This window comes from Pteropus alecto, unplaced genomic scaffold (genome assembly GCF_000325575.1).
Source record: "Pteropus alecto unplaced genomic scaffold, ASM32557v1 scaffold65, whole genome shotgun sequence".
NCBI classification, from domain to species: Eukaryota; Metazoa; Chordata; class Mammalia; order Chiroptera; family Pteropodidae; genus Pteropus; species Pteropus alecto.
Genome location: NW_006439191.1, coordinates 9,300,712 through 9,311,371, shown reverse-complemented (window position 1 = coordinate 9,311,371; position 10,660 = coordinate 9,300,712).

The window sequence follows — 10,660 nt, the reverse complement described above, 5'->3', positions numbered from 1 at the left end:
TCATTTCAGGGTCCCGGCTCCACTCTGGTGTGTGCGGGGTATGGGGGGTGCTGGCCATGAAGCAGAACAGTCAGGCCTGCCCCCAGCCCTGACCGCTGTGTGAGCAGCCCAGGATTCCCGCGTGGGGACAGGGCTGAGGCTCCAGCCCCCTCGTGCCCATTTCCTCCGGGACCAGATGTGCGATGCGCAACGGTGCCGACAAGGGCCGCCCGCCCGCCCTGCTGACCCACGGTGGCTTCGGCTGCGCACAGCTCCTCCCGCCAACGGCCCCGCCTGCTGCCTCCTGTGGGCAGCGGCTGCTATAATTTCCCGATATAGCATCTAATTTGAACTTACACGAGCATCCTCCCCTTGAAATGCTTAACTATTATGTTCCGCAGTGTGGAAGGGAATCATCCCATCCATCCGGGGTCCCCCTGAGAGAGAGAGGACAGAGCAGCCCTCAGCACCGTGAACTCAGACTCCAGATGTCCCACGGGGGGCCTGGGCTGTGTCTGGGCCCGCGAGGACAGCGGGGAGCCCGCTAGAAGCCGTAGGCAGGCTGACAGGCTAGGGGGCTGCTTGGCTTGGGTCTCGGGGCCACCTTCTGCCTTCACTTTTGCTGTACCCAAAACATATGTCCCCCTGGGCATCCCTGCTCCCGGCCGCTCTCCCTCCCAAACCGCCCCCCACCCCAAGCTGACCTTGACTTTCATTGTCCACAATAGGATGAGATTATTTCCTTCCAGGAAGGAAAGGCCATTGGGATGCGAGGTTTAAAAATACAGCTTTCCTGCTGTCCCCAGGGAGGAGGACAAGCCCAAGGAAGTGACAGGAAAGAAGGTGACCAGACTCTGTCGGCCACTTGGATTTTGTCAACAGCTGAGCGTGACAGGGCTCGCCGTGCCCCGGAGCCACTGACGGGTGGAGCTGGCTGTGTTCTGGTCGCCTCCGCCAGCACCGACCAGGGAAGCACGCACGGGCACTGTCACCCACCCCAGGCAGCGGAGTCGGAGGCCGGCGGGGCCCCCGCAGGAGGCGGCTGTTCAGGCTGAGCCTTTCTCCGCTGTCCCTGCCCAAGCGGACAGAGCAGGAAGGAGGCCTCCCGACCAACTCTGCCCAGAGAACGGACCCACGCGTCCAGCCCGGGAGCCCGGCGCCCACCTGTTCCAGCCTGGACCTCAAGACGTTTCCCTCTGGGACGTTTCTCTGGGGCTCATTTCCCAGCCACCGAAGCCCGGGAGGAGTGAATCGCCCTTCCCTTCCCCACGGCCAGAGCCCCCCAGATCCCAGCCTCGTGACTGGGCTGCCCCTCCTCCCTCCACGCCCACGACCCCTGCTTCAAGGCCCAATCCTCCCCGCCCTCCCTCCTGACCCCGTCCACCCTCGAATCTCACTGCTTTGTTTTGGGGGCTCGAAGGCGTTTGTGACCTGGGCCGTAACCCCCGGGGCTGGTCTCTGTTCTCTGGCTGTTTCTGGCACGTGCGTGTGATGTGCGTGAGTTGCCAAGGGCTGGGGCGCCCTGCTCCCCTCGAGACTCGGAAAGCTCCGCCGACGGTGTGGGCTGAATGAAGGGGTGACTGGTGTACGAGTGAGGCCGGCTGCCATTTCCTCCAGACCAGCGGTTCTCTCCATGGCTGTCACCCTAGGATCTCCGAAACACCCCGATGCCCAGGCCACGGGCCGACCCTTCAAGCTCCCCAGGCGAGACCGAGGGCTCCCCAGCGGGCCGGCGCCTCTCAAATAGTGCAGTGCCTGCGAATCAGTGCGGATCTCGTTAAAAGGGAGATTCTGGTTCTGGAGGGAGGAAATGGGGCCTGAGATCCTGCATTTCAGACAAGCCACCCACGGACCTCGCTCCGAATAACGAGGCGCTAGACCGCATTTGGAACTTTGGGACACACGTCCCGCCTGCAACCCCGGCTTGGCCGTGCCATGCTTTTTGGCACTGCGGTTGCCGTCACGCCAGACTCTGGGGACCGGGTTTCTGTCTCCTCCGGCGCCAGCACGAGGTGGCTTCGATTGCTACACGCAGGCGTGGGAAAGGCGGGGCCGAAGGAGCAGAATGAATTTCGAGGTGCCTGCTTCGTACACGCTCCCTCACTGCTCCCGCCTCCCACAGACCCATGCGCCTCCCGCTCGTGGCTGGCACCCCAATTCTCCCCATGGGACAACCCAGAGCCCACCCGCTGGGCTGCACCCCTGACTGCACGAGGCTGCAAACCCAGAGAGCGGCCACCGTGCACGCCGGATCGCACCAGCCACGGCCGCCTGGAGCTTCCCAGGGAAGGGTGAGCCCGGCCCGCGGGGAGAGGGGGCGGGCGGAGGAAAGGCCAGGACTGAGGGCCGGGCTCCGGGGAGAAAAGCCTCCAATGCCTGCAGCATCCGATCGGCCTCTCCTTCCCTGAGTCCTCAATCACAAGTGTGAAATCTGAGCGAGCGCGAACACCAAGGGTTCCAGCTGCTTTTCACGTCCAGCCCCGGTCCCGGCCTGTCTAGCTAGAAGCCCCCGCGGAGGACACAGCACTGAGCCGAGGATGCAGGGCCGTGGCCCAGCCCCTGCGGAACGAGAGGAGGGACCCCCACCCCCAGCCCCCGGCTCGGGGTACACCTGTGGGGAGCCCAGCCTGGGTCTTCTGTGTCCTCGTTGCCTCCTCCTGCCCCCGGGGACCCCCCAGTTCTGCCTTCTGGCCCCGTGAGTTTCGTGGGGCCTCTGGATGCAGCCTGGTCAGGTGCGGGACGGACAAGAGCAGCTGCTTTGTGGGGAACCGGAGACCCCAGGAGCCAGCCAGCCACAAGCGTGAGCGGACGCGGAGCCCGGGCAGGCCCGGCGACCGGCCAGGGGGTCCGCTGGGGGGCAGCTCAGCTGCTGCGGCTGGGTTAGACTGGGGGGCAGCACAGGTGGCCTCAGAGGGAGGCTCCAAGAGGTTGGATGGGCCGCTGCTCAGCCCAGACTGAACTGCTCTCCGGGGGAAACACTTGGGGGAGGTGCCTGCTGCCGCCCTGTCAGAACCTGGCACTGGGCTCCATGACCCGGGTGGACCTCCCTCCTCCAACGGGGCCTGGCAGGGGTCAGGGAGCCGCAGGCCAGGCCGGGGGAGCTGCCCGCCGCTGGCAAAGAGACCAGAACCGTCCACCTCCCTTCTGTGGCCGGCACGCTGACAGGCGAGGTGCGTAAGCACTTCGTGGATTCAGGGCTGAAAGCTGATGGCTGCTTCAGACGCCCTTCGGCCTCGCCCTCCCGTCCTCCTCAGCCCTCTGCCCTCCACGCCCTGCCCGGGAGAGGCCAGAGCATCCTCCACGGCCCCTGCGCCTCCCGCCGCTGGCTGACCGGAGAGCGGGCTGGGCCATTCGGACGGTCTGTTTTGAAATTTGTCCCTGGGACTGCGAGAGCCTGGGTCAGCGGCGTGCTGGATGGAGCTGGAAGACACAGGGCAGCGGGGTTGACTCTGGAGCAGCCCCGAGAGGCCATGTGCGCAGAGCAGAGGAACCGGATCGAGAGAGAGAAACAGAGACACAAGTGAGCACGAGACGGCGTCGCCAGGGACAGAGATGAGATGGGGGCGGGGCAGCCTTCCTGGTCCCAGCCGCTCACGTGGCCTGTCCCAGCCTTGCCTGAGGCACCCACTCCCCTCACCAAACTCTTCCCTATTTTAAACCTGTATTTAAACTGGACCGAGCTGGTTCGTTTTGTGGACACACAGAATTGACCGAGCCAGGCTATGGGAGCCGTCGAGGCAGGTCTGAGCCCGGAGGTGGCCTCTGGCCTCTCTCCGCCTGGGTCCTGAGACCCGGGCAGGTGGGGGGGGGGCGGGGCATGAGCATCACAGACTGGCCTCGGCTTTGGGCCTGACCTGCGGGTGGGGGTTGGGGTGTCTGGATCCCTGAGGCTGGCAGGCCGCGTCCCCGCTCAGGAATCCAGCTTTCCTTCGGGCCCTGACCCCAGTGTCAGAGGGTCTCCAGACGTGAGGCCCACTGCCCCTTCGCACCCGGCTCCTTCTCAAAGGCAGGGAGCAATTGCGCTTGAGCCCTGGGATCGCCCAGGATCCAGTTTCCAGGGAAGGTGGGCATGAAGCACAGCGGGGGTTATAGGATCCGTCTGAGAAAGCTGAGGAGCCTGTAATTCACTGAGCGGAGCTGGACACCGCCAGTGGGCTTCGGTGGTGGCCCTCGGGAGGGGCGGCCCGGGATTAACGCGTCAGCTCCCACCCCGAGTGATCCTCTCGCCCTCGGGGAGCACGGGCCTGGGGGGCCCCGAGCAGGGATGGGCACTGCCATAGCCCACGAGGGGGCACCGCACGGTCTGCCTGCCAGCAGCAAGCCTCCTCCGGCCAGCCCAGCGCCTGTTCCCAAGCCGATGTCGCCAGTCACCACGCTCAGTCGTCGCTTTCTGAATGTGGCACCAACACAGGTGACGCACTGTTGCTTGAAAGCCCTGCCCCGTCCCTCTTCCTCCGACCTAGACCTCCAGAGCCAGCTCGCTGGTCCCTTCTGGACAGCAGACGTTCCCTCTCGACTTTTAATCGTTGGCCTCTTCGTCCTTATTTTTGCAAGTTATACAAGGAAAAGCCATTCTGCCTCTGTCGCCAGAGATGACATTTCTAGAGCATCATTAGCCCACAAGGCCAGCCTCGTGGCCTCCGCGCATTAATCCCCACCCCAGGCCCGACACTAACCTGCCAGCGCATGGCGGCTCTCCCGGACCGTCCCCGGCAGATGGGACTCTATCTCATTGTTTTCTCCTTAAGACCTGACTCCCCCAGCACACAGCACTCTGCCATCGCTCGAATTTTCTTTGTATGTCAGACCTCCACGTCCAGCTCCCATTAGGAAGGTGGACACAGAACCCAGGAGACGCCCAACAGGCTGTGTGGACCCCAGGCGAACTTCCGTCTCCCTGACCTGACTCCCCAGCTCTGCCATCACGAGGTCATCCTCTCTTAAGGAAACAAAAGGACATGAACGAGGTCTTCTTGTCCTACCCTCAGCCCCGCCCACTCACATTCTTCTTTAGAGGGGCAGGTCTCCTGGGGAAGTCGCGGGGGGCGCTCCGCATTTGCTGAGAAGTTATGAGGTCCTGACAGTTATGACTAAGATATTCAGAATACTCACAAATAAGTAGAAGATGCAATGGCTTCTGGGTAGAATTTAAAACCCCAGGGAAAACCCTGGACATGTTGGGACCCGCTGGCCTTACGGACGGGAAGACGAGGTGTTAGTGCCGAGGCCAGCGAGTGGCCTGCATCTCACTCCCTTCTCCGTTCCTCATGTGAAGCAGACTCAGGAGGCTGTCAGGAACCTCGGCCTCACCCCTCAACGCCCCCGTGTTATGCTGACCAGGCTTCTGAGCTGTGGATATGGAATCTAGCATGTTTACTCAGGGATTTTCGAAAACTCACCGAAACGTCGCAAGGGCTGCAGGCACTTGTTTCAAGCTCCCAGGATCAAGCCCGGCACCTCACCTGTTGGGGGAGCTAGCGCCACCTGCCAACCCAGAATCACCTGTGCTGGCAGGGAAAGGCCCCGATCCCTGCTTTCAACTCAACCGATCGGTAGACGCTCAGTCACGTGTCTGCAGCCCTGTGGCAAGGGAGGCCAGGAGTCCGTGTTTTAAAGGTAGATTTCACATTATGGGGGAAGCTTTCGAAATATGGAGAGGCTGTTAAAATTGGCGGGGGGCGGGGGGACCCATGAATGGCCCACAAATTCCCCTTTCCACTCGTCACCGGGTGAGTCAGTCATTCTAGATCCAGATCTCCATTTCTCATCCTCCCTTCATTCCAGAGGCTCCGTTCAGCCTTGAACTTTAGACGGTACGAGGAAGTCTGCAGAAGAGAAGATTTTCATTTTGCGGTGACTTGTGAGTTCTGTCGCTCTATTTTTAACATGAGAGATTTTAACAGTCCTCAGATGTTATGAGCGGCCCCTTAACTGGTTGCTCTGACGAGTATAATGAGTGTTGGGATGGCGGCACCTACGTCGTAGCATCTTTAACACGTCTCATCTCATTTCAGGCTTTCGACCCCGCGAGGGAGGGAGCATCGTCTTTCGTTGAGGTTTCGTTGAGGTGCTGTCTTGCTCTTTGACATTGGTCTTTCTTCTTTAAACTCTGAATCCCTGGATTTTTATTCGAGCCTTGCCGCTTCATACGGGGGTGATTCTAAATGCTTGACACTGTTTGAATCTTAGTTTCGACATTTTTCCTATCTCCCATTTAAAAAAAAAAAAAGGGTTTTACTTGGGCGATTGCTTACTCTGCAAATCCGTTTTTGCTTGGAGGGCATTGGTCTGGCTTCTTAACTTTCTTGAAGGCAGAGGTTCGTCATCAGAAGCCCCCTCCGGGCCCTGATGCAATGAACTTTCTGTAAAGTGGGGTCGCTTCAGCTCGGCAGGCTGCTGAAGACTGCCTGCTCTCGAGAACTGGTATAGCGAGCAAGGCGGACGATGGATTGTAACACTGGGTGACCGATGCTGGTGGCAAACTTTGGTGCCCGTGTGCCTCCCCCCCAGGAGCTGTGTGGTGCCAGCATGTGAGATCACCTCTAGTCGCCATCAGGCTGATTCAAACTGATTTTCCCAAGACCCAAATACGACATCGAAACACAGGAAATAGAAGAACCTCCCCTCCACCTCCGAAGGGGCTTCCGGTGAGTTCGGCCACCCCAGGTGGTTTGTGACAATCAGCCTGCAGGTGAGAAAATCAGTTCTTGTTTCCAGGGCAGGATCTGTGCCTGCTGTTTTTCTGAATGATTTCGAGGATTTAGAGAAAGGAGTGGGTTTTTTGCCCAGAGATGGCTTTTCTAACCTCCGCTCACTCTCTGATGATGATGTGTAGAAAGTTACCGAAGTGCTGTTATCCTCTGCCGTGATTGGCAGGGAAGCCATTTGCTGGAGGAAATCCCGCCCCCCATCTGCCAATTGGAGCCCAGAGTTCTTTCCAGGGAACTTTTTGGGGTCCTTTTCAGGGTAGGGCAAAGAAATTCAAGTTCGGATCTGTGATAGAATTATTCAGCAATCCACGATCATTTAGAATACGTGTATTCTCGTCTGACATAGACGACTAATAATAGGACATACACTTTTCAGAAAACTGAAGGAAAAGAGATCAAACTGTCGAAAGGAACACACACCAGTGAAGTTCATCCTGGGTGAGGATGTGCCTTTCCTCAGATCTCTGCCCAAAAAGAAATTCTGCCGGAGGGAAGATAAAGCTTGTGGCTTTGCATGTCATTGAATGAAGCATTTGACAGCTGCCAGGAAGCAGAGAACGGAAGTCACCCTGCAGACTAGATTGCTTCCCAAGGTAGGATAATGGCTCTTGTGGGAGCGGAGAGCACACTTAAGACTATTTAAAAATAGATGCTACTTTATTCTTCTCAGCTCGTATTGAAACATCTGGTAAAGATTTGCCTAGAGAGACTCCTCCTGGACCTTTACCAGTGAGATCTGTAATGATCACATTACGTTGCAAAAACTACCGTATAGTCGTTTTTTTAAACTTTGGGTTTGTTTTTTTAGGCAAACAAACGGGCTCTTTGTAATCTCTTTTACATTATCGATTTACTTAGCAAATCCTTTCTTCTTTAAATACTAGCAAGCTAAAGTCCATTTCACTGACCCAAACTGTCCAATTAATAGAGGTGGAGCAGATTTTACTGACTGCCACTTTGTTGCAAATTAAAACCAAATCTTACTGGGTTAGGAAAAAAAAAGTTTGCATTTTTTTTTTTTTTTTTTGCTGAAAATAATCTGCTCCCTTCTTTTTTTTTTTTTTTTTTAAGATGTAGATTACGTTACAGGAAGCTATGTGGAAAAAATACGATTAGAAGGGAAAATGTCAAAGGTTGGCTATTCCGGTTGATTCGAGCGCTTGAAAGATAACTCTGGTTTCACCGTGATGGTCACAGAGTCATTAATAACAAGCACAATGAGTAATAATTAATATCGCATTTTAGTTGTCCGGTAGAACGGTGGACGTGTCGCCTGCTATTTCAAACGCTGGCTGAAATCCAGGAAGACACTTGCCCTCGTTCCTCTTCACGAATGCGGCCACTGACTTACCTTCTTACTCAGAATTAAAAGGATATCGTTCTCGAGGTTCCCCCAAACCCTTGAAGAATGTCCAGGCCAGGAAGAACCCTTTCTTGTCCCGTGACTGCTGAACGCGAACATCATGGCTCGATCCATGCCCCTCCCTAAAACTCAGAACAGCACTCTCAGACCCCACGTCTGAGGAAGGCCTCACTTTTAGGTGGGGTAGCAAATACCCACCAGGCTCTGCCGAGCTGGCACACTGTGTCCTCGCCGGCACCTGTGCGGTCAAGTTCACGCTCTAACCGATGGCTCAGAGGAGCCGAGAGAAACTGTGTCGATCCTGGTAACTTCACGAGTTGTACTTCTGCGCGCACGCTGTGGTTTCTAAGGCTGATGAAAGAGAAGTGACAGCTTTTTTTTTTTTTCCCCCCACGAAAAATCTGTAATTAGGGCAATTTAAACGCTGTTAAGAACAAAAGGCACAAGAAATTCTACTCGTCAACCACGGATATTCACTACTTATCTTTTTTTTTTCTACATATGTAATGCAAAGATATGAAACTTCCTAGTACACAAAATCAAAAATTAATGAACGTGGATTTTTACAAAAAAAAACCACTGTAGATTACTTTAACGATGATTGGAGGTCAACTAAGTGCCAGCAGACATTTTGGAAAGAGACACTAAGGCGTAAAAGGGTTATTTGAACGCGATGGTTCCTTCTGCATTACGAAAAAACTCCCGTGATTTCAACACTTTTTTGCTTTCACGGCTCTGTCTGAATCTTATGGAAAAAACCCATTTGAGCCTTTGAATTTTTTTAAACATAGGCTTAATTTAAATTTTTTTCCTTCTAAAATGACCCTTCTCTTTAAAGAGAAAAGGCATAGCTGTCTTCAAAGTCATTCTTTCCTCCTACTTCATTCAGACACTGTCCTAACTGCTGCTGGAAACATGGTTTCCATGTGAGACACAACGTGAATCAGGAAGACCACATTTATGAAAACCACTCCACATTACCCGTTGCAAAACTTTTAAAAGTTGGGATGATTAAGGCTTAATCACTTACTGTAAATAAATTTAATGTAGTAACAGCGTAGCATAACTTTAAAGAATATCTTCCGGGAGGATGTGCATTTCACAGCAATTACACCCGAGAAATGAATATATCCAGACGCAATTGTGGTTTGTTTCAAACAATACAGCTCTTCTGTGTGAAAACTTTGTGCTCTGGGCCTATCCACTTTTCAAGCAAGGAGGGATTTAAAAAGTGACCTTGCAGGGAAGAAGTCAGGAAGAAATCTGGTCACTCGATCCAAACCTCAGAGGCGGTTCTGTCGTAGTGACAAACCCTCCCCGCTACCAGCTACAAGTACATAGCACTCTCTTAAGTGTGACTTAATTCTTATCTGCTCTTCAATTCTCTAGGACAATGGATGGAATTTCCTTGTGGAACAGAACTTGAAATAGTGCTATTTTGCTGCCCAGTATTGAGGAATTAAAAAAAAAAAAAAGCTTTCTCATCCCAGGTAACAAATTCTTTGGAAAACCCCTGTATGAAAAATATTAATAGTCAATCTGAAGTCCGAAGTCTCGACAAAATCAGTGCGAAAAGGTTCCTGCCACATTCGACGGTCGGGTGATTCCTTCCTAAATTTCTATTTTCACGACACTGAGCTCACGTGGAAGTATTTCAGGCTGGACCGTCCGCAGAGAAGTTCGATCCTCCTGTTGCTTTCAAGTTCGATTTGTGTCCGTGCCAGGAAAAAAACAAAAAGTGCATTTGGGTCACTCAGTTTTCACGAGCCAGCTTCATGGTTACAGATTTCAGAAGAGAACCATCACCTGGTGTTGGGATCGCGAAGCCCGTTTTCAAGTGTCCCCTCTCCCCGCCTCCCCAGATTTATCGAGCAGGATTCAGTGTAATGGGAATTGACCTGGGGTCTGGAACTTCAATGTGAGAACAACTAGCTTGGTGGCAGAACGGGGAAGCTGAGACCTGCAGGCTTTAGTTTCCTCTGTGATGCTCAAGCCCAAAGTTATTTCCATCTCAAAAGGAACTAACAGAGGACCACGCAGCCGCCCGGGCTGGTCCTGCTTCCTGGGCTGTAAGGAGCTTGTTTTGGGTACTGCGCTTGAGTGGGGAGTTCAACAACCTTACTTCTCCAGAGACCTTAACTGCCTAATCAGTGTTTTAATTGCTTAAAACCCGGCCATGGGAAAACCAGCGAAGTGAAGTGAACGGGGGATGTCGGTGGGAGGATGCAATTACTGTTTTCAGATCTCTCTTAGGATGCCCCGGGGCAGAAGGATCAGAGATGTTGGCTTTCACTTGCAGAGCAGGACAAGGACCACAATGGTAGGACAGGACCACAGCTTGGGTTCAGCCCAGGGAGTCCCGTAGCAAATCCCTCGTCACCGAGGTGGTCCAGCGAACGCTGCAAAGGTGGGCTGGAGTCGGCGGACCACGAGACCCTGCCGAAAAGTCTCGAAAGCTTTTCTCGGGCCCTGAAAAGTATGCAGATCTAATTTGGGAAACTTTTCTTAGAAAATAACAAAGATAACGTTTGGAAAGAATGTTTTATTTAGAAATATTCCCACCAGTCTTCTTCAGAGGACAGAACTGGAGGCAGACTGGGGCGGGGGT